At 40.0% G+C, this 21066-nt stretch overlaps 1 protein-coding gene and 1 pseudogene across 3 annotated transcripts in view; one reads left to right on the forward strand and one right to left on the reverse strand.

The window, feature by feature from the left end:
• The window catches only part of MGA (MAX dimerization protein MGA), a 190418-nt gene that overhangs the window by 33109 nt on the left and 136243 nt on the right, over window positions 1-21066 (forward strand). The gene's annotated exons all lie outside the window — the stretch shown is intronic.
• Window positions 593-20727, reverse strand: LOC309626714 (large ribosomal subunit protein uL1 pseudogene; annotated as a pseudogene). The gene has a single exon. The product of its transcript is annotated as a large ribosomal subunit protein uL1 pseudogene (transcript).

A 21066-nucleotide genomic window follows, 5' to 3' on the forward strand; every position in this document is an offset into this window, starting at 1 on the left:
CCTTTCACTCAGCTGCTCCTCTTTTTTTAAATTTTATTTATTATTTATTTTTGGCTGTGTTGGGTCTTTGTTTCTGTGTGAGGGCTTTTTCTAGTTGCGGCAAGCGGGGGCCACTCTTCATCGCGATGCGCGGGCCCCTCACTATCGCGGCCTCTCTTGTTGCGGAGCACAGGCTCCAGACGCGCAGGCTCAGCAACTGTGGCTCACAGGCCCAGCTGCTCCGCGGCACGCGGGACCCTCCCAGACCAGGGCTCGAACCCGTGTCCCCTGCATTGGCAGGCAGACCCCCAACCACTGCGCCACCAGGGAAGCCCTCCTCTTCTTTATTAAGGCACTAATTGGTAAGTTTGCAAAAATGTTCGTTAAGAGTTGTCTTAATTCTTTTTTTTTGGCTGCGCCTTGTGGCATACGGGATCTTAGTTCCCTGACCAGGGATGGATCAATGCCCCCTGCATTGGGAGCATGGAGTCTTAACCACTGGGCCACCAGGGAAGTCCCTGTAGTATTTTTTTATAGTAGCAAAAAACTGGAAAAACTTAAATGTTAAATAATGGTGGATTGGTTAAATAAATAGGATTCCTTCATATAATGACTTGGAAAGCACATTATATATATTGTTAAGTGTAAAAAGCAGGTTATAAAATGATGTGCAGTGTGATCACATTTTTGTAGCAATATACCTCTACGTGTCCGTTTACATAGAAATCTAAAATGGTATATATCAAACATAAACTAACGGTGATTTTACTTGAATGGTAGGATTTTTGGATGAATTTAATAAAAAAAAAACTTGTTATTTTTTGGAACAGTTTTAGATTTATAGAAAAATTGCAAAGACAGTATAGAGAGTTTCCAAATACCCAGCACCTAGTTTTCCCTATTATTAACATGTTATGTTAGTACGGTATATGTGTTGTAATTAATGAAGCAAGATACATGATTATGAACTAAAGCACATAATTTAATCAGATTTCTTTAGTTTTTATCTAATACCCTTTTTCTATTCCAGAATACCATCTAGGATACCACAATACTTTTTAAAAAATGTACTAGTGCTTTGTTGGTGGGTGATATTACAAGGAAGAAGGTGTCAGGGGAAAAAGGAAGTGAGGTAGGGAAAGAGTGAAAACAAACATAATGCATGTGTGACCCAGATGGCCATAGCTTCGCGAACAAAGCTGGCTGCCTGATCTTCCAAGGCATCTCCAGAGAGTTCATATGAAGCTCTTGCCTCTCAGAACCTTCCATTACACAACCACAATACTTTTAGTAATCATGCCCTCTTAGGATCCTCTTGGCTATGATAGTTTCTTAGACTTTTGTTTTTGATGACCTTGATAATTTTGAGGAGTACTGGTCAGATGTCCCTGAGTTGGGATTTGATGTTTTTTTCATTATTAGACTGGAGTTAGAGTACATACTATCAACATGACTTGTCACTCTTGATGTTTACCTTGATCACCTGCCTGTGAATTTGGTTTTTAAATGTTTGCTTTTCTGTAATTTCTGTTTTTTAAAATAATCTGTTACTTGTTTTTGGTATAACAAAAAGTATTTGTTATAATACTCTGGGCATGTCTGTCCATCTTTATCAATAGCGTTTATAGTAAACAGTACATTAATAAGCTAATAATATAGAAAGACGATAGTAGAAGTTACAGTCAAAGAAAAAATAACTGGCCAAATTGCTGGAAGGGCTAATTATAAAAAGGAATTAAAGGCATTAGTACACTATAGCTTGTTTTAACAGTCTTTAAACTGTTTTAGGAAGAACAGCGTGGTAACCATGAATTATGCATAACAGGATGAAAATATAAATAAGATAGATTAGGCCTATTAGGTAAATTCATTCATTCAACAACAAATAATTAATGAGCCCTACTGTATATTATACCAGGTGTAGGGATTGAGCAGTGAATAAGACAATGTCTTATTTATAATGGGAATTTATAGTCTAGTAGATAGACAATAAGGTAATAAATAATATGATTTCAGATATTATCAAAGTGCTGTGAATAAAATAGTACTACTGAATAGAGAGTGGTGGTGGTAGGCTTGGTAGTTCTTTTACATAGGTCACGAGGTAAGGATTTTCTGAGGTAACATTTGAGGATAAAGAGACCTGAATGATAAGGAGCAAGCCATGCTAACATGTGGAACATTTCAAGCAGCGGGAATACTAATGCAAAGATTCTGGGGCAAGAATCAGTTCGGGATTTTTCAAGGAAGTGCAGGAAGGCTAGTGTGCTAGAGTTTGGAGACTGCTGCAGTGTTAATTGGTGGTGGTGGCTGTGGTAGGGTAGGGTAGCAGGAAATGACACTGGGAAGCTGGTGGGTCTCAGATGGTATAGAGCCTTGTAGACCAGAAGGGCTTTGAATTTTATTCTAAGTGTGGTGGGATCCATTGGACAGTTTTATGAAGAAAAATTATACAATCTAATTTATGTTTTAAAAAGATTACTTTGACTACTGTAGAGGAAAGAGGGGCAGCAGGAGACCATTCAAGAAGTCATTGGAATGGTATGGTGAAGTATGGTGGCTTTGGGTCAGGGAGGCAGTGATGGAGACAGTGAGAAGGGGTTGGATTCAGGGTATATGTGGAAGGTAGAACCAATAGAATTTGCTGATAGATTAGTTGTGAGAGGTGAAAGAAAGAGAGGGATCAAAGATTATTGCAAGGTTTTTAGCTAGAGCAACTAGTGCCAGGTAGAGAGATGGAAAACTGGAAGGAGCTAGTTTGGGGTTTAAAATGAACAGTTTAGTTGGATACGTTGAATTTGAGATGCTCACTGGTTATCCAGGAATAGATAGTTGATTGTTCAGTCTGGAGCCCGGAGTCAAAGTCATGGCTGTGAATATACATTTGGGATGTCATCAATACATAGATGGTGTTTAAAAACCTGGGTCTGGTGAGAAGAGGGCCGGTGACTGAGCCCTGAGACTAAGCTGAAAGCATGGACAGAGGAATAAGTCACACTTAGATTTCTTTTGTATCTGCATCAGCACAGTATTTACTGTGTCTATATGGTGTTATATTAAATAAAGCCTTTGAGATGGTTGTAATGTACCTTAGGCTCTTCCTGCTACATAAACTGATTCTTCAGGTTTTTGTGTCTGTCCTATTTGAAGATTTCTACTTTCTCTACATTACCTGGGGGCATAAACTCCAAATTTCATAGTTTAGCATACCAGACCTATCATTGTTGAACTCTACCCTACCTTTCTCTCTTTATCCTCTTTCCTCTTTATCATTCCTGTCATGCCCAACATGTTCTGCATGTGTATAGCCCTCTATTTGCCTAGAATTCTCTTTTCTACCCCTCTTCCTGCTTGTTGCCTCAAACTCCCTCAGTCTTCAATGTCTAGCTTAAATTTGCTATATAATTTCCCAAGATTTCCACAGAAAGAAGTTGGCTCTTCAGTGCACAGTACTTCCTCAGCTTTGTTGTTGGTACTTTAATTTATAGCAGAATATAAAGTTGGTTGATTTTTTTTTTTTTAAACTTTGAAAGACATTTATTTATTTTTTAAATTTATTTTTGGCTGCGTCGGGTCTTCATTGCTGTGCGCGGGCTTTCTTTAGTTGCGGCGAGCGGGGGTTATTCTTCGTTGCGGTGCACAGGCTTCTCATTGCGGTGGCTTCTCTTGTTGTGGAGCACGGGTTCTAGGTGCGCGGGCTTCAGTAGTTGTGGCTCGTGAGCTCAGTAGTTGTGGCTCGCGGGCTTTAGAGCTCAGTCTCAGTAGTTGTGGCGCACGGGCTTAGTCCCTCCACGACATGTGGGATCTTCCCGGACCAGGGCTCGAACCCATGTCCCCTGCATTGGCACGCGGATTCTTAACCACTGCGCCACCAGGGAAGCCCCAAGTCGGTTGATTTTGATTCATTTGTTTCCCCAGTGCTTGGCATGCCCAATCTAATGCTTTGAAAAAGTTTAGAAGTTTTGTTTTGGCAAAAGAGAGTAAATAACTAAAACTAGACCTTATAATACTAGATGTTATAATACACAATCATATGGATCATTAGCTGAGATATTTAGATTTTTTTTTATGGTTTTATGAGTTGTTGGGTTTTTTTTTTGTTTTTTTGTTTTTTTTAATAAATTTATTTATTTATTTATTTATTTATGGCTGTGTTGGGTCTTCGTTTCTGTGCGAGGGCTTTCTCCAGTTGCGGCGAGTGGGGGCCATTCCTCATCGCGGTGCGCGGGCCTCTCACTGTCGCGGCCTCTCCCATTGCGGAGCACAGGCTCCAGACGCGCAGGCTCAGCAGTTGTGGCTCACGGGCTCAGTTGCTCCGCGGCATGTGGGATCTTCCCAGACCAGGGCTCGAACCCGTGTCCCCTGCATTAGCAGGCAGATTCTCAACCACTGCGCCACCAGGGAAGCCCTGAGTTGTTGGTTTTAATGATATTTATTGTGATGGAATTTAGCCGGTACAAAGTTTAATGAAATGATGTCAGTTAGGAGTCTTAGTTCAGAGACATTTTAGGAATGGTTTAATCTCTAGAGTTGAATAATGCTTATTCTTTGGAGGCAAGCTATTATAATAGATTTTTCCTCCACTTGCCCACTTTCCCACCCACCTTCTCAGTAGTCAGGAATTCTATTTTAACATTACACATGTTCTTTGAGCTCTTTGCTAGAGGAGAAGCCTAATGTAATAAATCCAGTAGAATCAGCAGTACTCACCCCAGAAATGTCCTTTTAACTGTTGCATAGAGAGAGGCTTAATGGTGTGTATTGTAGGTGTGAGGGTTTCAGTCTGTGAGCTCAAGTAGGGTTAATTATTTTGTCATTCAATTGTAAGCATGTATTGAGCACCCACCATATATGGGCACTGTATGAGGTGCTGTGGGGGACACACAAAAGAAGTAAAAGTCATGGTTCCCTGCACACGAATCCTGACAGTTTAGTCAAGGAACTGAAACATAACATTAAAAAGGAATTTAATCTTAACAAGCAGTATATCAGTAAATGCAAAGTACTGTGGTGTAAATCAAAGACTTTGCATTTCTTAAGCCCATAATTATATTCTCAGAGCTATATGCAGTCTTATCTTGCATCAATTTTCAACATTTTGACCTGATTTGCAAGCTCTGCATTCTCTCTTGTCCTTTAATATTTTTAGTTTCAAAAAGATACTATTGATTTGACTCTTAAAAAATATATATATTTTTCAAGTTAGTAAATCTTTTTTTTTTTTTTTAAATTTATTTATTGGGCTGTGCTGTGTCTTAGTTGCGGCATGTGGGATCTAGTTCCCTGACCAGGGATGGAACCTGGGCCCCCTGCATTGGGAACATGGAATCTTAGCCACTGGACCACCAGGGAATCCCTGATTTGACTCTTTGATGTGATGAAAGCCCTGTATAGGAAAAGAGTGCCCTGCCAGTACATTGCTTTCCAACATTTTATTCCTTCACGTCTGTAAAGCAAATAGGTAATTTGAAAAGGTGGAATGCCATTTAGTCTTTATAAGTGTGACAGAGGCATCCTTTTATAGTTTTGCTGTGTGTAGGTTTTCTTAGACATATTTTCTCCTACCTGAGGCTGCAGGGGTTGGGCGCTGGGGGGAGGGTAGAAGAGTAGAGAACCTAGAGAAGAAATTGTGTGTGTGTGTATGAATATGAGTTTAAAAGCACTTATTTGGGGATTTGGATTATAAAAGCAGTTTTCTTCTCATTTGAGAAGATATGAAAAACATAGATAAGCACAAAGAAGAAATAAAAATATGCTAACTCCCACTGTTAACCTTATTGGTATGCTTCTAGGCTTTTTTTTTTTTATTAGCAAGTTTTGTTTTTTAATAAATAAAATGAATAGTTCAGCTACCTTTAGAAATGAGTAGATAATTGTCTTTATGTAAGGTGGATCAAATCAGATTACTCTCAATAAAATTCTTTGGTAGCTTCTCATAATAAATGGGATCAAGTTGAGACAAGTTCAGATTCTTTAGCCTAGTACTTACAGCCCTCTACCTTACAGCTTATCTCATTTACCATGTGTCTCCCTCGGACACATCTTTGTTCTATCCATACTACATGTACTACTTGCAGGCCTCTAGACCAGGGGTTGGTAGACTTTTCCTGTAAAGGGCCAGATAATAAATATTTTAAGCTTTGTGGGCCTTACTGTTTTTGTCAACAACTACTCACCTGTGCTGTGGTAGCATGAAGGCAGCTATCGACAGTAGGTAAATGAATGATCATGGCTGTGTGCAGGGAAACTTTATGGACACTAAAATTTGAATTTCATGTAATTTTTGCATGTCATAAAATTTCATTAATTTTTTTTCAACCGTTAAAGAATGTAAAAAGCATTCTTAGTTTGTGGGCTATATAAAAAAAGATGGCAGGACATGGCCTATGGGGTTGTAGTTTGCTGACCCCTGTTCTAGACTGCCACGATTTCTGTACCTCTGCCTTTATTCACTGTCCCTCCCCTCCATTTCTTTCCCTACTATGACTGTCTTGTTTAGAACTCATTTTAGATGTCATAGTCTCAGGGAAGTTAGAATTTTTTAGATCTTTTTCTGGTGATAGAAGTGCTAGTCAAACCTGTATCACTGTATTTATTTGACTGTATTTTAAAAAATTATAGTAAAATACGTATAATATAAAATGTACTGTTTTAACCATTGTTAAGTGTACAGTTCTTTGGCACTAAGTATGTTCACATTGTTGTGCAGTCATCACTACTGTCCATCTCCAGAGTTTTCATCTCTCCAAGCTGAAACTCTGTACCTATAAAATGCTAATTTATCATTCTCCTCTTGCCCTAGTCCCTGGCACACCATTCTGTTTCTGTCTCTGTGAATTTGACTACTGCAGATACCCCACATAAGTGAAATCATACAAAATATTTGTGTTTGTGGAACTGGCTTATTTCACTTAGCCTAATGTCTTCAAGGTTCATCTCTGTTGTACCATGTGTTAGAATTTCCTTTCTTTTTAAGGCTGAAAAATATTCCATTATATGTATATACCACATTTTTTGTGTATCCATTCATCTGTTGATGGACATTTGGGTTGTTTCTACCTTTTGGCTATTGTGAATAATGCTGCTATCAACATGGATGTACAAACATCTCTTCGAGTCTCTGCTTTCAGGTCTTTTGAGTATATATCTTGAAGTAGAATTGCTGGATCATATGGTAATTCTGTATTCAATTTTTCGAGGAACTGCAATGGCTGCATCATTATGACTAAGTTTTTAATTTTTTTCTGTTGTAGTTTTTTTTTTTTTTAAATTGGAGTATAATTGCTTTACAATGTTGTGTTAGTTTCTGCTATACAATGAAGTGAATCAGCTATATGTATACCTATATCCCCTCCCTCTTGGACCTCCCCCCCCCCATCCCACCCATCTAGGTCGTCACAGAGCACGAGCTGAGCTTCCTGTGCTTTATAGGATATTCCCACTAGCTATCTATTTTACCTATGGTAGTGTATATATGTCAATCCTAAGCTCCCAATTCGTCCCACCCTCCCCTTCCCATGCTGTGTCCACATGTCCGTTCTCTATTTCTTCGTCTCTATTCCTGCCCTGCAAATAGGTTCATCTGTACCATTTTTCTAGATTCCACATATATGCATTAATATATGATATATGTTTTTTTCTTTCTGGCTTACTTCACTCTGTATGACACACTCTAGGTCCATCCATATCTCTACAAATGACCCAGTTTTATTCCTTTTTATGGCTGAGTAATATTCCATTATATATATATGTACCACATCTTCTTTATCCATTCATCTGTCGTTGGACATTTAGGTTGTTTCCATGTCCTGGCTATTGTAAATAGTGCTGCAATGAACATTGGGGTACATGTGTCCTTTTGAATTATGGTTTTTTTCAGGGTATATACCCAGTAGTGGGATTGCTGGGTCATATGGTAGTTCTGTTTTTAGGTTTTTAAGGAACCTCCATACCGTTCTCCACAGTGGCTGTATCAATTTACATTCCAACCAACAGTGCAAGAGGGTTCCCTTTTCTCCACACCCTCTCCAGCATTTATTGTTTGTGTATATATATATATTTTTAAGTTTATTTATCTATTTATTGGCTGCATTGGGTCTTGGTTGCTGTGCGTGGGGTTTCCCTAGTTGCGGTGAGTGGGGGCTACTCTTTGTGATGTGCGGTCTTCTCATCGCAGTGGTTTCTCTTGTTGTGGAGCATGGGCTCTAGGCACGTGGGCTTCAATAGTTGTGGCACGTGGAATCAGTAGTCATGGCTCGTGGGCTCTAGAGCACAGACTCAGTAGTTGTGGCACACGGGCTTAGTTGCTCCATGGCATGTGGGATCTTCCCGGACTAGGGCTCAAACATGTGTCCCCTGCATTGACAGGTGGATTCTTAACCACTACTCCATCAGGGAAGCCCTGTTTGTATATTTTTTGATGATGGCCATTCTGACCGGTGTGAGGTGATACCTCATTGTAGTTTTGATTTGCATTTCCCTAATAATAAGTGATGTTGAGCATCTTTTCACGTGCCTGTTGGCCATCCGTATGTCTTCTTTGGTGAAATGTCTATTTAGGTCTTCCGCTCATTTTTTAATTGGGTTGTTTTTTTTGATGTTGAGCTCCATGAGCCGTTTGTACATTTTGGAGATTAATCCTTTGTCTGTTGCTTCATTTGCAAATATTTTCTCCTATTTTGAGGGTTGTCTTTTTGTCTTGTTTATGGTTTCCTTTGCTGTGCAAGAGCCTTTAAGTTTAATTAGGTCCCATTTGTTTATTTTTGTTTTTATTTTCATTAGGAGGTGGGTCAAAAAAGATCTTTCTGTGGTTTATGTCAAAGAATGCTCTTCCTATGTTGTCCTCTAAGAGTTTTATAGTGTCCGGTCTTACATTTAGGTCTTTAATCCATTTTGAGTTTATTTTTATGTATGGTGTTAGGGAGTGTTCTAATTTCATTCTTTTACATGTAGCTGTCCAGTTTTCCCAGCACCACTTATTGAAGAGGCTGTCTTTTCTCCATGGTAAGTTCTTGCCTCCTTTGTCATAAATTAGGTGCCCATGTGTGCGTGGGTTTATCTCTGGGCTTTCTATCCTGTACCATTGATCTATATTTCTGTTTCTGTGCCAGTACCATACTGTCTTGATTACTGTAGCTTTGTAGTATAGTTTGAAGTCAGGGAGCCTGATTCCTCCAGCTCTGTTTTTCTTTCTCAAGATTGCTTTGGCTATTCAGGGTCTTTTGTGTTTCCATACAAATTGTAAAATTTTTTGTTCTAATTCTGTAGAGAATGCCGCTGGTAATTTGGTGGGGATTGCATTGTATCTGTAGATTACTTTGGGTAGTACAGTCATTTTCACAATATTGATTCTTCCAATTCAAGAACATGGTATATTTCTCCACCTGTTTGTGTCATCTTTGATTTCTTTCATCAGTGTTTATAGTTTTCTGAGTACAGGTCTTTTGCCTCCTTAGGTGGGTTTATTCCTAGATATTTTATTCTTTTTGTTGCAGTGGTAAATGGCATTGTTTCCTTAATTTCTCTTTCTGATCTTTTCGTTGTTAGTGTATAGGAATGCAAGAGATTTCTGTGCATCAGTTTTGTATCCTGCAACCTTACCAAATTCATTGATTAGTTCTAGTAGTTTTCTGGTGGCGTCTTTAGAATATTCTCTGTATAGTATCATGTCATCTGCAAACAGTGACAGTTTTACTTCTTTTCCAGTTTGTATTCCTTTTATTTGTTTTTCTTCTCTGATTGCCATGGCTAGGACTTTCAAAACTATTTTGATTAAGAGTGGTGAGAGTGGACATCCTTGTCTTGTTCCTGATCTTAGTGGAAATGCTTTTAGTTTTTCACCATTGAGAATGATGTTTGCTATGGGTTTGTCATATATGAACTTTATTATGTTGAGGTAGGTTCCCTCTATGCCCGTTTTCTGGAGAGTTTTTATCATAAATAGGTGTTGAATTTTGTCAAGAGTTTTTTCTGCATCTATTGAGATGATCATATGGTTTTTATTTGTTAATTTGTTAATACGGTGTATCACATTGATTGATTTGTGCATATTGAAGAATCCTTGCATTCCTGGGATAAATCCCACTTGATCATGGTGTATGATCCTTTTAATGTGTTGTGGATTCTGTTTGCTAGTATTTTGTTGAGGATTATTGTGTTTATGTTCATGAGTGACATTGGTCTGTAATTTTCTTTTTTTGTGATATCTTTGTCTAGTTTTGGTATCAGGGTGATGGTGGCCTTGTAGAATGAGTTTGGGAGTATTCCTTCCTCTGCAATTTTTGGAAGAGTTTAAGAAGGACAGGTGTTAGCTCTTCTCTAAATGTTTGATATAATTCACATTGAATATGGTAATTCTATATTTAATTTTTTGAGGAAGTTCAATGCCTTCATCATTATGACTGAGTTTTTTAAAATAAACTTTTTTGGGGAATAATTTTAGATTTATAGAAAAGTAGCAAGGATTATACAGAGGTTCTCCCTCACCCAGTTTTCTCTAATGTTAACATCTTACATTAGCAGGGTACGTTTGTCAAAACTGAGAAACCAACACTGGTACGTTACTATTAAGTAAACTGCAGACTTTATTTGGATTTTATTAGTTTTTCCACTAATGTCCTTATTTTGTTCCTGGATGCACTTGAGGATACTACATTGCATTTAGTCTATATTTTGTTTTGTTTTATTTATTTATTTTTAGTCTATATGTTTTTTTTTTCCCTAGTACTTAGCACAGAGCATGGTACATAATAGAGCACAGTGTTTCTTGAATGAATTAATCATCTTTTAATTTTTCTCTCTTTTTTTGGGGAATGTTCATTAACTTTCCTTTAGATTTACTTAACTGATTTATTTACCCTTATATCTTTTCATTCCTTGACTGTTTCTAAGGTCTGTTGCAATTTTTTTTTCACTAATTTGTTTTGAGGAAAAGTAATCATGGTGTATGTGGCAAAGACCGCTAACTGTTCACGTCTGCTCTCTCCTTGGTGCTCATTGCTAGTCAGAATCCCCCAGTCTCCTTTGCAGTTTGATGAGACCTCATGACTTTCCTCTAGTGGAATGTGACTGGAAATGGGCCTGACGTCCTTCATGTGTTCCTCTGTGTCCGCCTCTCCTGGCTATCTGGGATCCGACATCTGGGACAACCTTGGAAGCCTTGTACTCAAGATGGCAGAACTGCTGTCAGCCTGAGCCCTAGAATGACTCTGGAAAAGAACTGGTTTAACTAATGACCTGAATATTCACTCACCAGGCTAATATTTTGAGATCAGTTTGTTAGCCTGCCCTACCCTTTCTAATAAGTGTGTTACGTGGTCAGCTCTGAATAGAATCTGTATGAACCTTGAGTATTTATCTAATTAGAATTATATAATTATATTGGAAAGAGTGGGGGATGGGAAGTGTGCACATGTATGGAAATGTGAAGTGGAAGGAGAGCTAAATCTAATCTTCTATAATGGGAAGTTAATAGTGCCTAAAACTGGAGAAAAGAAATGGAAAAAGCATATTGTGATATGGAGGTATATGGCAGAAGATTCATTCACAAAAGTTGAAAATTTTTGCCCCTTGGAGTTGGGAAATTGTTGGGGTGGAGGACCATTGTTTTTTTTTTTTATAAATTTATAAAATTAAAAATTTTTTTTTTTAATTTTATAAATTTATTTATTTTATTTATTTTTGGCTGCGTTGGTCTTCATTGCTGCACACGGGCTTTCTCTAGTTGCAGCGAGCGGGGGCTACTTTTTGTTGCGGTGCGTGGGCTTCTCATTGTGGTGGCTTCTCTTGTTGTGGAGCATGGGCTTTAGGCGTGTGGGCTTCAGTAGTTGTGGCACACGGGCTCAGTAGTTGTGGCTCCCGGGCTCTAGAGTGCAGGCTCAGTAGTTGTGGCTCACGGGCTTCATTGCTCTGCGGCATGTGGGATCTTCCCGGGCCGGGGCTCGAACCTGTGTCCCCTGCATTAGCAGGTGGATTCTTAACCACTGCACCACCAGGGAAGCCCAAGGACCATTGTTTTTTGTAATAAGCCTTTATATTTATTCAAGTCTTTATATTCATGGATAACTTTGATAAAAACAAAAATTCAATTAAAGATATTTGGTAAAGAACAACACCAAAAATCCCAGTCAAATTCAGATTCTCCTTTACAGAAGCCACAAAGTTGATCAGTTTTTGCTAAATACATCTGGTAACAGGGAGCTTACCACTTTATGAGGAAACTTGTTTCATTGTTGGGTAGTTTTAGAGGTCAGAAGGTTATTCCTTATGCTGATGTGAAACCTTCTATAGAAACTTCCATTCCAGGACCCTCTAGAGTATATGGAATAGTCTATTCCTGCTTTCATGACAACCTTCAAGTGATTCTTTAAATTATCTTCATAATCTATCCCATATCATTTAAAAAAAAATAAATTTATTTATTTATTTATTTATGGCTGTGTTGGGTCTTCGTTGCTGCGTGCGGGCCTTCTCTAGTTGCGGCGAGTGGGGGCTATTCTCTGTTGTGGTGCGCGTGCTTCTTATTGTGGTGGCTTCTCTTGTTGCAGAGCACAGGCTCTAGGGTGCGTGGGCTTCATTAGCAGCGGCCTGTGGGCTCAGTAGTTGTGGCTCGTGATCTCCAGAACACAGGCTCAGTAGTTGTGGCTCACGGGCTTATTTGCTCTGCAACATGTGGGATCTTCCCGGACCAGGGGTCGAACCCATGTCTCCTGCATTGGCAGGTGGATTCTTTTTTTTTTTTTAACATCGTTATTGGAGTATAATTGCTTTACAATGGTGTGTTAGTTTCTGCTGTATAACAAAGTGAATCAGTTTTATATATATACATACATCCCCATATCTTCTCTCTCTTGCATCTCCCTCCCACCCTCCCTATCCCACCCCTCTAGGTGGACACAAAGCTGATCTCCCTGTGCTATGCGGCTGCTTCCCACTAGCTATCTGTTTTACATTTGGTAGTGTATATATGTCCATGCCACTCTTTCACTTCGTCCCAGCTTACCCTTCCCCCTCCCCGGGTCCTCACGTCCATTCTCTATGTCTGCGTCTTTATTCCTGTGGTAGGTGGATTCTTAACCACTGCGCCACCAGGGAAGTTCCTACCCCTACATTTTAAATTTTCTAGGCAATGATAATGAAAATTGTCTTTGATTTTGAGACTGATTATCACCAAATCCTTCCAAATTCTGGTTCACTGGCTTGTGACTGTCCTGTAGATGTTGATTTGTTGGTTCTGCTGCAATTGGCTGTGCTGCACATACTTTTACTGCCTGGTGGCCTTAATGTGCAGCCCGTGTTCCTGTGTGATCTTCTCAAGAGCTGACCTCAGTGGTGCCTTTGGGATTATCAGTGTTGACCTTATAACTGCCCTTATTGGCCTATTCGCTTCTCCTGATACCACTAAAGTTCCTACTATGTTTCCGAAAGGTTAGCCTCATGCTTTTAATTTCTTACCGAAGACTTACAAGGAATTTGAGAAAAGTTTCTCTGGGCTTGGTAGTGCACTCTCACATAGTGCCAGAGAATTCCTTCCTTGCCAGTAGTCAGCCAGGGTTCCTGAATAGAGCCCATGTACTTCTACTCTCTCTCACCTCAATAAGAATTCTCTTTTCTACCTGAGATTTTGCCTGGAGTGATTGGATATGGCCTGTTTCCTTATTATTTAAGCATGTTAGTTCTAACGTTCTGGGCTCCTATTGTCAGTTTTAAAGTCCTCCTGCAGGGAATTTCCTGGCGGTCCAGTGGTTAGGGCTCTGTGCTCTCACTGCCAAGGGCACGGGTTCAACCCCTGGTCAGGGAACTAAGATCCTGCAAGCTGTGTGGTGCAGCCAAAAAAAAAAAAGTACTTCTGCAAACCTAAAAGCTCACTGCCTACCCTGCCCAAATTCCTCTTGAGAGGGAAATCACTCTGACCCTAGTCCTTTGTTGCACTTATAGCAAAGGCTGGACATAACATGTGTTGAAGAGTAGAGAAATATTAAGTAAATTGTGGCATTAAAAGTGAAAAGCACATATTAAATACTGTGTAGCAACTTGCAAAAGATGTTTTCAAAATAATGTTAAATGAAGAGTAGAACCCAAATTGCAAAGACCTGCTTTAAATTATGAAACAAACCCCAAAGCCTATAAAAATATATACAAATGCATGTAGAAATTCAGAGGACTAAAAAGTCATGGTCAGTGGTAAGATTGTAGGTATCTGAAATTATATTATGTATTGATTTTCTGTGTTCCCCATTAGAATGCAAGCTCTAAGAAGTCAGGGATTTTGGTCTGTCCTAGAACAGTGCCTGGCCTGTAGTAGTTTTTCAGCAAATCTTTGTTGATTATTTAATGAATTGAATGTGGAGATTTCTTTTTGATGGTTTTCATGTTTAATGCTATAGTAATGCTTGTTAAAATTAAATTAAAACAAAAACAAAAATTGAAAAGGAAATTCCCAATGATTTCAACCTTTTGAAAATACATTATAGTTTCTGCATATTCTCAACACCCGTGTTGGCCTTTTCTGGTCCTCTTTTTTCTCTTTTTTTCTGGTCCTCTTAAAAGGTGGTGCCCCAGACAGGATATACTAGTCCAGATTTTGGCAAGGCAGTCCAGCATATAGAGGAATATTTTCTTCTCAGGATCTGGATACCACATCTCTATTTTATTTTATTTTATTTATTTTTTTTTAGTGGTGGGAATATGGTTTATTAAGCTGTGCCTTAGTATAGGCGCTGGGGCTTGCCCATGGTGCTCTTAATGTACAAAGCCCGGACGTTCTGCCAATTTTTCTTGAGCAGTGACACCAGGAAGTTGACAGCTAAGTGGATGTTGTACACAAGCTCATCATTTGTCATCTTCACATGGCCAACAGCCACTGCCAGACACAGCACCTTCTTCATTTGGAACTTGATCATGGACTTCACTTAATCAGCTTTGGCCACCATGTTCTCATTATGGGTCAGCAAGGAAGGGAACTTGCCAGCCTTATTCAGGCCAAGGCCCAGAATTCGTGGGATCTGCTTGATCAGAGGCTCTGAAGCCAAAAAGGCATCATACTTCTTGGGCAGCTTTCTGACCAGTTTCTTATTCTTGTTGAGTTTCTTTAGTGCCTCCAAGTCCATATGGCGGATATCCACAGCCTTGGCCTCATCACACAGTGCTGCTGGTGCCCCAGAACACATATAGAGAACTTGGGGCGGGGAGTGGACTTAAGCCTGACGGTGCCTGAGAAGCGTTTGTCCTTCTGAGGGTTATAGTTCTTCAGGCTGACCTGAAGCTCCACCGTCTCCAAAAACTTCTGGCACTTGCACTGGTTTCCATGCAGGACTTCCCGCACTGCCTTGTAGAGGGTGTCGCGGGAGACTTTGCTGCTCATGGTGCCTCGTGCTGAGATAAGCGGAAAAGAGCCACACCTCCATTTTAGAGTTTTTTGCAGATGTGACCCACTGTTGGCTTATACTGAACTTACTTTGTTGGTATTTAAAACTTTAGTTTTGCTAATACATTATAACAATTTCCAACTCTTTCCCAATAAGTATTTACCTGCTGATATAACAGAACTGGCCAGCTTGCCTTTCATGTATTTTTGTTTTCACTGTCCATCTTCATTGGAAGTGCTAAGTAGCAGAACATTCAAAAATTGGGCAGCCAGAGAATAAAAGAAGCAAAACCTCTGGAAAGTCTACACATTTTATAATTATCCTCCAAAGACTTTAATGATGACTATACATTTTCTAGGTGCTTTCTTCAGAATTCCTGAAATGGTAGGAAGTTAAGTACTTAGATAAAAATCAGAAACTCATCTCTTGGCTCTGTCTTCAAATAGTGTTGAAAACCTGTTTTTTCCAGGAAAATGAGCCATTGCAGTCTTACCATTATTTTCCAAATGCTTATCAACCGCCATCAGCCCTCCATTTTTCATGGCCATCATTGTCTCTTATATTCATAGACCAGGGGTTGGCAAGTTTTTTCTGTAAAGGTCCAGATAGTAAATATTTTAGGCTTTGTGGGCCAGAGGGTCTCTGCCTTAACAACTCATCTGTGCTGTTGTATCTCAAAACCAGCTGCAGACAATACATAAATGAATGGATGTGACCGTGTTCCAGTAAAACTATTTACAAAAGTAGGCATCAGGCCTAGTAGTTTGATGATCCCTATCATCTACCCACCACCTTTACCATCTAAGAAGATAGAATAGGAGAACTCTATGGTGGAACTCATTTTCTTTTAGAATTTTTGAAGGACCTGCTTCTAGCTTCCAGTGTTCCTTTTGAAAAGTCCCTTGCTCTTCTAATTTCATGATCCTTTTAAATTTTTATTTATTTATTTATTTACTTCGTGTTCCTTTTTTTAAACCAGTCATTTTTTCCCCCCTCTCTCTGTGAAGGCTTCTTGTTCCCAGCACTTTCTCATCACTTTTCCTCCTCAGTACAGTGGAGATAATAATGTCTACTTTAGGCTTGCTGTGAGAATTGATAAGAATGTAAAGTGCTGAAAACAATGCTTGGCATATAGTAAGCACTTAGTAAATATTTGTTGCTATTATCATCAACATCATCATCATTTTACAAACTGAAATGCCTTTTTCAGTGTTTTGACAGCCCATAACTACCTCCTGGAACTCTTCCTGGAACTGTGGAGTCTTGATTTCATAGACAAAGTGTGGTATAGCTTGAGGTGATACTCTAGGGCTTTAGGATTAAGGAGTGGGAATGGGATAGTCCGTAGCCCTGAGCCTAATATAGAGGTTGGAGAATCATAAGAATTTTGTTCCAAGTTGCATTCACTAAGTTTGGAAGGAGAGGTCAGAGTACACATGTACGTTTCTCCTCCTCCTCCCAGGATTATGCATGTTAGTGTCAATCAGACTGTTTTCCAAGCTGTTAACTGTATTTATATTTTCAAAATGAAAGCTTTTCAGCACTGCAGGTTACTTTCCAGTTCTTTTTAAAGTGTTGTAACTGCCTTTTTATTTTAAATAGTTCTAGTTCTTGCAACCAGCATTTTATATTGCCAGTAAGAATTTAAGATAATTAGATCAATAGAGGTAACCACGGTGCCATTTTGAAATAGTAGATTTGAAAAAAGCAGATTTTTCCAGATTGAAATATTTTCATGCAGAAGCATACTTTATTTTCTCAAGTTCTCCTTAATTCTGTTTCTTGAGTATACTCTGCCTTCTGAGTGGCATGCTAGTAAAGATATGGATAGGAACAGACATTCTTGTGTCATCTTTATGGAAAATAGGGAATCATTACAAAAGTCATTAATTACTATTTGTTTAAACATTTTTATTTTTGATGAGCCTAAAATTACATGAGATACACTTGCCTTGCCCCCAAAGTTCAGCCTTAATTCAGCTGGTTATTTTACTAGTGTTTGGTCCAGCAAGATAGGAAATCATTCTTACTCTGGGAAAAATAGTCTCCTTTAAGGGATACTTATATGCCAGACATTGTGTTAAGCACAATTATCTAATTTAATCTCCTAAGTGGTCTCTTCCTCTTGACTTTGTTCTCTTTTAGTATATTCTTAATATAGCAGCCAGAGAGATGCTGTTAAATCAGAAATGGGTTAAAGTCAGGTCATGTCATGCTCAGAACCCTCCAATGGCTTCCTATTTCTGGCAAAATAAAAGCTAAAATCTTTACAGTGGCCTATAACGTTCTATATGATCTGATTCCCTCTTAGTTCTCTGACCTCATCTTTTACCACTTACCCCCACTCTCTGCCCCAGCTCCTTAGCTTCCTTGCTTTTCCTTAATCATGCCTTTTCATTTCTGATTTCCTCTGTCTGGAACACTGCATGGCTGTTTCCTCAATTCTTTCATGTCTTGACTTGAATTTTGCTTTTTTCCCTATCGTCCTTCTCTGCTTTATTTATTTATATTTTTCCTGTAGCACCTATCACTAGATAACATATCAAATCATATATTTATTTATTTTGCTTGTTTGATATTTCCCTTACTAACATTTAAGTACCACAGGGCAGAGATTTTGTCTGTCTTGTTCACTGTTGTCTCCGCATCACTTAGGACAGTTGCTGGTGCACAGAATAAGTGCTCAGGAAACATTTGCTGAGTGAATGACTAAATTGCCACAATACTGTGGCATGGCCACTGTTATTACCTTCATTCAACAGGTGAAGAAACTGAAGCCCAGAGAGGTTAAATAATTTGCATAGGGTCACATAGCTCTTAACCATCCCCTTGAATGGCTTTATTTCCTGTTACATCTCATGCATTCTGTGCTCAGTCATAGGACACTATTTTTGTGTGTGTGAATATCACATACAGATTCAGGCTTTTGTGCTTATGTTGTTTCCTCAGTGGGAGTATTCTCCTTTCCTGCCTCCTACTGAGGTAGAACTTTATTTGCAGAAGAAATGGTGATTTAGAGAAGAGTCAAGGGTATGACGGTTGTTTGGGGAGGTGGAAGGATGAATATTGTGAGCTAAGATCACGTGGTGGGAAATGCACTATGTTCAGGGAGCAGTTTGGCTACAATGAGGTTTTGTTTAGGAGTATGATAGTAAGGTTAGAGAGGGAGAGAGTTACGCCCCTATTACTGGGAGCTTTGAGCTTCATGTTAAGGAGCTGATGTTTTTATCTTGTTGCCCTTTGAAGGTTTTTGAGCAGAAGAGTGATAATGTATCACAGCACTTTAAAAAATACTTAATTTTGCTATGGTGATAAGAATGCTTTGGAGTGGGAAGAGGCTAAAATTAGGGACAATGTTTAGGAGATTATTAAAATGACATAGGCCTTACATGAGATGATAAAGGCTGAAGTTGAGAAGTGATAGTGGGAATAAAGCACAGAGATGAGATACTTAAAGTATAACTTTTAAAATCCAGACTCCTTACAGTGGCTTACAGCATGCTGCATGATCTGACCTTTGCCTACCTCTGCAGCCTTATCCCCTGTCACCTTTCCTCTCATTCTCTGCTGTAGCAACACTGGCTGTTCTTTGCTTTGAATGGACTGTTTGTCTTGACTCTAATGTCTTTGCACTTACCTTCTCTTTCCCTGGAATGTTTTTCTCCAAGTCTGGTTCATTCATTTCTCAGTTTAAATCACCTCTCAGGTCTTTCCTGACCACCAGTTTTAAAGCACCCTCCCTTATTGCTTCATTCTTTGTTGCTATTATCAGAGTATGTAATCATTATCTGACTTTAAAAATGTATTTGTCTGTCACTGCCCCTTAGAATGTCAATTTCATGAGAGAAGGGATTTTGTCGTTTTCGCTGCTATATTCTCGTACCTGGCCCTTACTAGATTTGAAATAGGACTTAATAACTCACCTGGGTTGGGGGAGTCCTCTAAGTCCAGGGTTTTCAGCTTGAATAGCTACCATTGATCGAAACAGAAAAATGTGGAGGGATTTTGGTTTTTGAAGGCAAGATGGAGTCTGAGGTGGGGGCAGAACATCCAGATGGTGTTGTTCAATAGGCAGTGGGAGATGTATAAATGCACCCTACGAAAATGGTTAGGACTGGAGCTATAATCCTTTTGTTTTTTTAAAAAATAAACTACAGTGTAACATACATATAGAAAAGTGCAGATATCATAAATGTTCAACTTGTTGAATTTTTACAAAATGAATATACCCTTGATGTAGTGCCTAAATCAAGAAAAAATTATTAGCAGCACTCTTGAGGCTCCCTGGTGATGAGCTATAATGTTTTAATTGGTATTTATTCTGTATCCTCTTTGATTATAAACACTTTGAGACAAGGACCATGCGTGTTTCACTTATCAAAGTAGTATAGTAAGGTGATTTTTGTTGATGATTTCTCAGAGGAGTCTTACTTTCATTAATAGTCAACCCGGGGTGAGGAACTGTACTCTACAGGACTTTCTATTGATTCCAATCAGTCTTTGTTGTTTTCCTTGTCTCTGAACTCCTATAGCATCAGTCTACTACACTTGATTTAATACTTCATCTATGTTATCTGTGGTTCTTTAGTTTTTTCCATGTGTTCAGTTCATATCTCCATTAGAAAGTAAGTTCCTTGAGGTTGGGAACCTTGTCATATACTCCTTCCTCCCTCCCTCCCTCCCTTCGTTCCTTGAAATAGAATTTATTGTGGCTCTGATTATGTACACGTGAGATGTGCTTGCCAGGTGGGCCGGACTCACATGGCTTGTATAATACATACATCTGCGGGGCCTGCTCTCTGTGGCTGGGAAGCGCCCACACTGGCAGTTCAGTCCAGCTTCCAAGTTCTCAGCTTCATGGGGTCCTTGGCTACCTTTTTCTCAGTGCAGTTGGCCTCCATCTCCCGCTGATGCTCCTCTCATTTCTTCCAGCTTAGCTCGGTCTTCTCCTGTTGGCTCTCAGTCTCCAGGACCTCCCAGTGGTCATCAATCCCAAGAGTCCGGTCTCGGCTGGGCACCAGCCTCCTCTGACGTGCTGATAGGGTAGCGAAGGGGTCACCTTTGTCATTAAGCTCCGGTCCATCCCAGTTATACTCGCTGGCCAGCTGTGTGTCCTCAGGGGGCAGCTCTGGGAGATTTGGCTCCTGCCAGCCCTGCTCCCACGAGCCCCTCAGCTTCCCAGCTGCTCCAGTCTGACTCCGGGGCTTTGTGGCCAGGGTTGCCGCTCTGCCCAGCCCAGCTGTCTTGGCCCCCAGTACTCCAGAAGTCCTGGTGGGCCGACACAGATTTGGCCTCCTGCTCCAAGCTGCCCCAGTCTTTGTCCTCCCATCTGTTGGCAGCACTGTTGTCCTCTTCTGTGTCCTTGCCCTCTTGTGTCTCCCAGTGGCCTCAGGTCGTGGATATGGCAGGGACAGGGGTGAGGGCTGGGGAAGGAAGTCCCTTGGGCATGGGTCTCTGGGGGATGTTGGTCTCGGCTGGAGCAGCTGTGGGGTGTGCATGGATCAGCATAGAGGTGAGGAAGGAGACCCCTGTCACGGCCCAGCCTGCCCAGCTGGCTGCATGAGAAGTCCACTTCGGCCAGCTGTGTAGGGCCCTCTGACACAGACTCCAGTTTGGACAGGCAGCTTCGAATGGCCCTGAAGGCCTCGTCCTGCACAGATGTCTCAGAATCCACAGTGAGGCTGTAAGAGCTCAGGCGGGATCTTGTGGGCTTAATCGTTCA

Source organism: Balaenoptera borealis, assembly GCF_965194805.1.
Source record: "Balaenoptera borealis genome assembly, chromosome: 3".
NCBI classification, from domain to species: domain Eukaryota; kingdom Metazoa; phylum Chordata; class Mammalia; order Artiodactyla; family Balaenopteridae; genus Balaenoptera; species Balaenoptera borealis.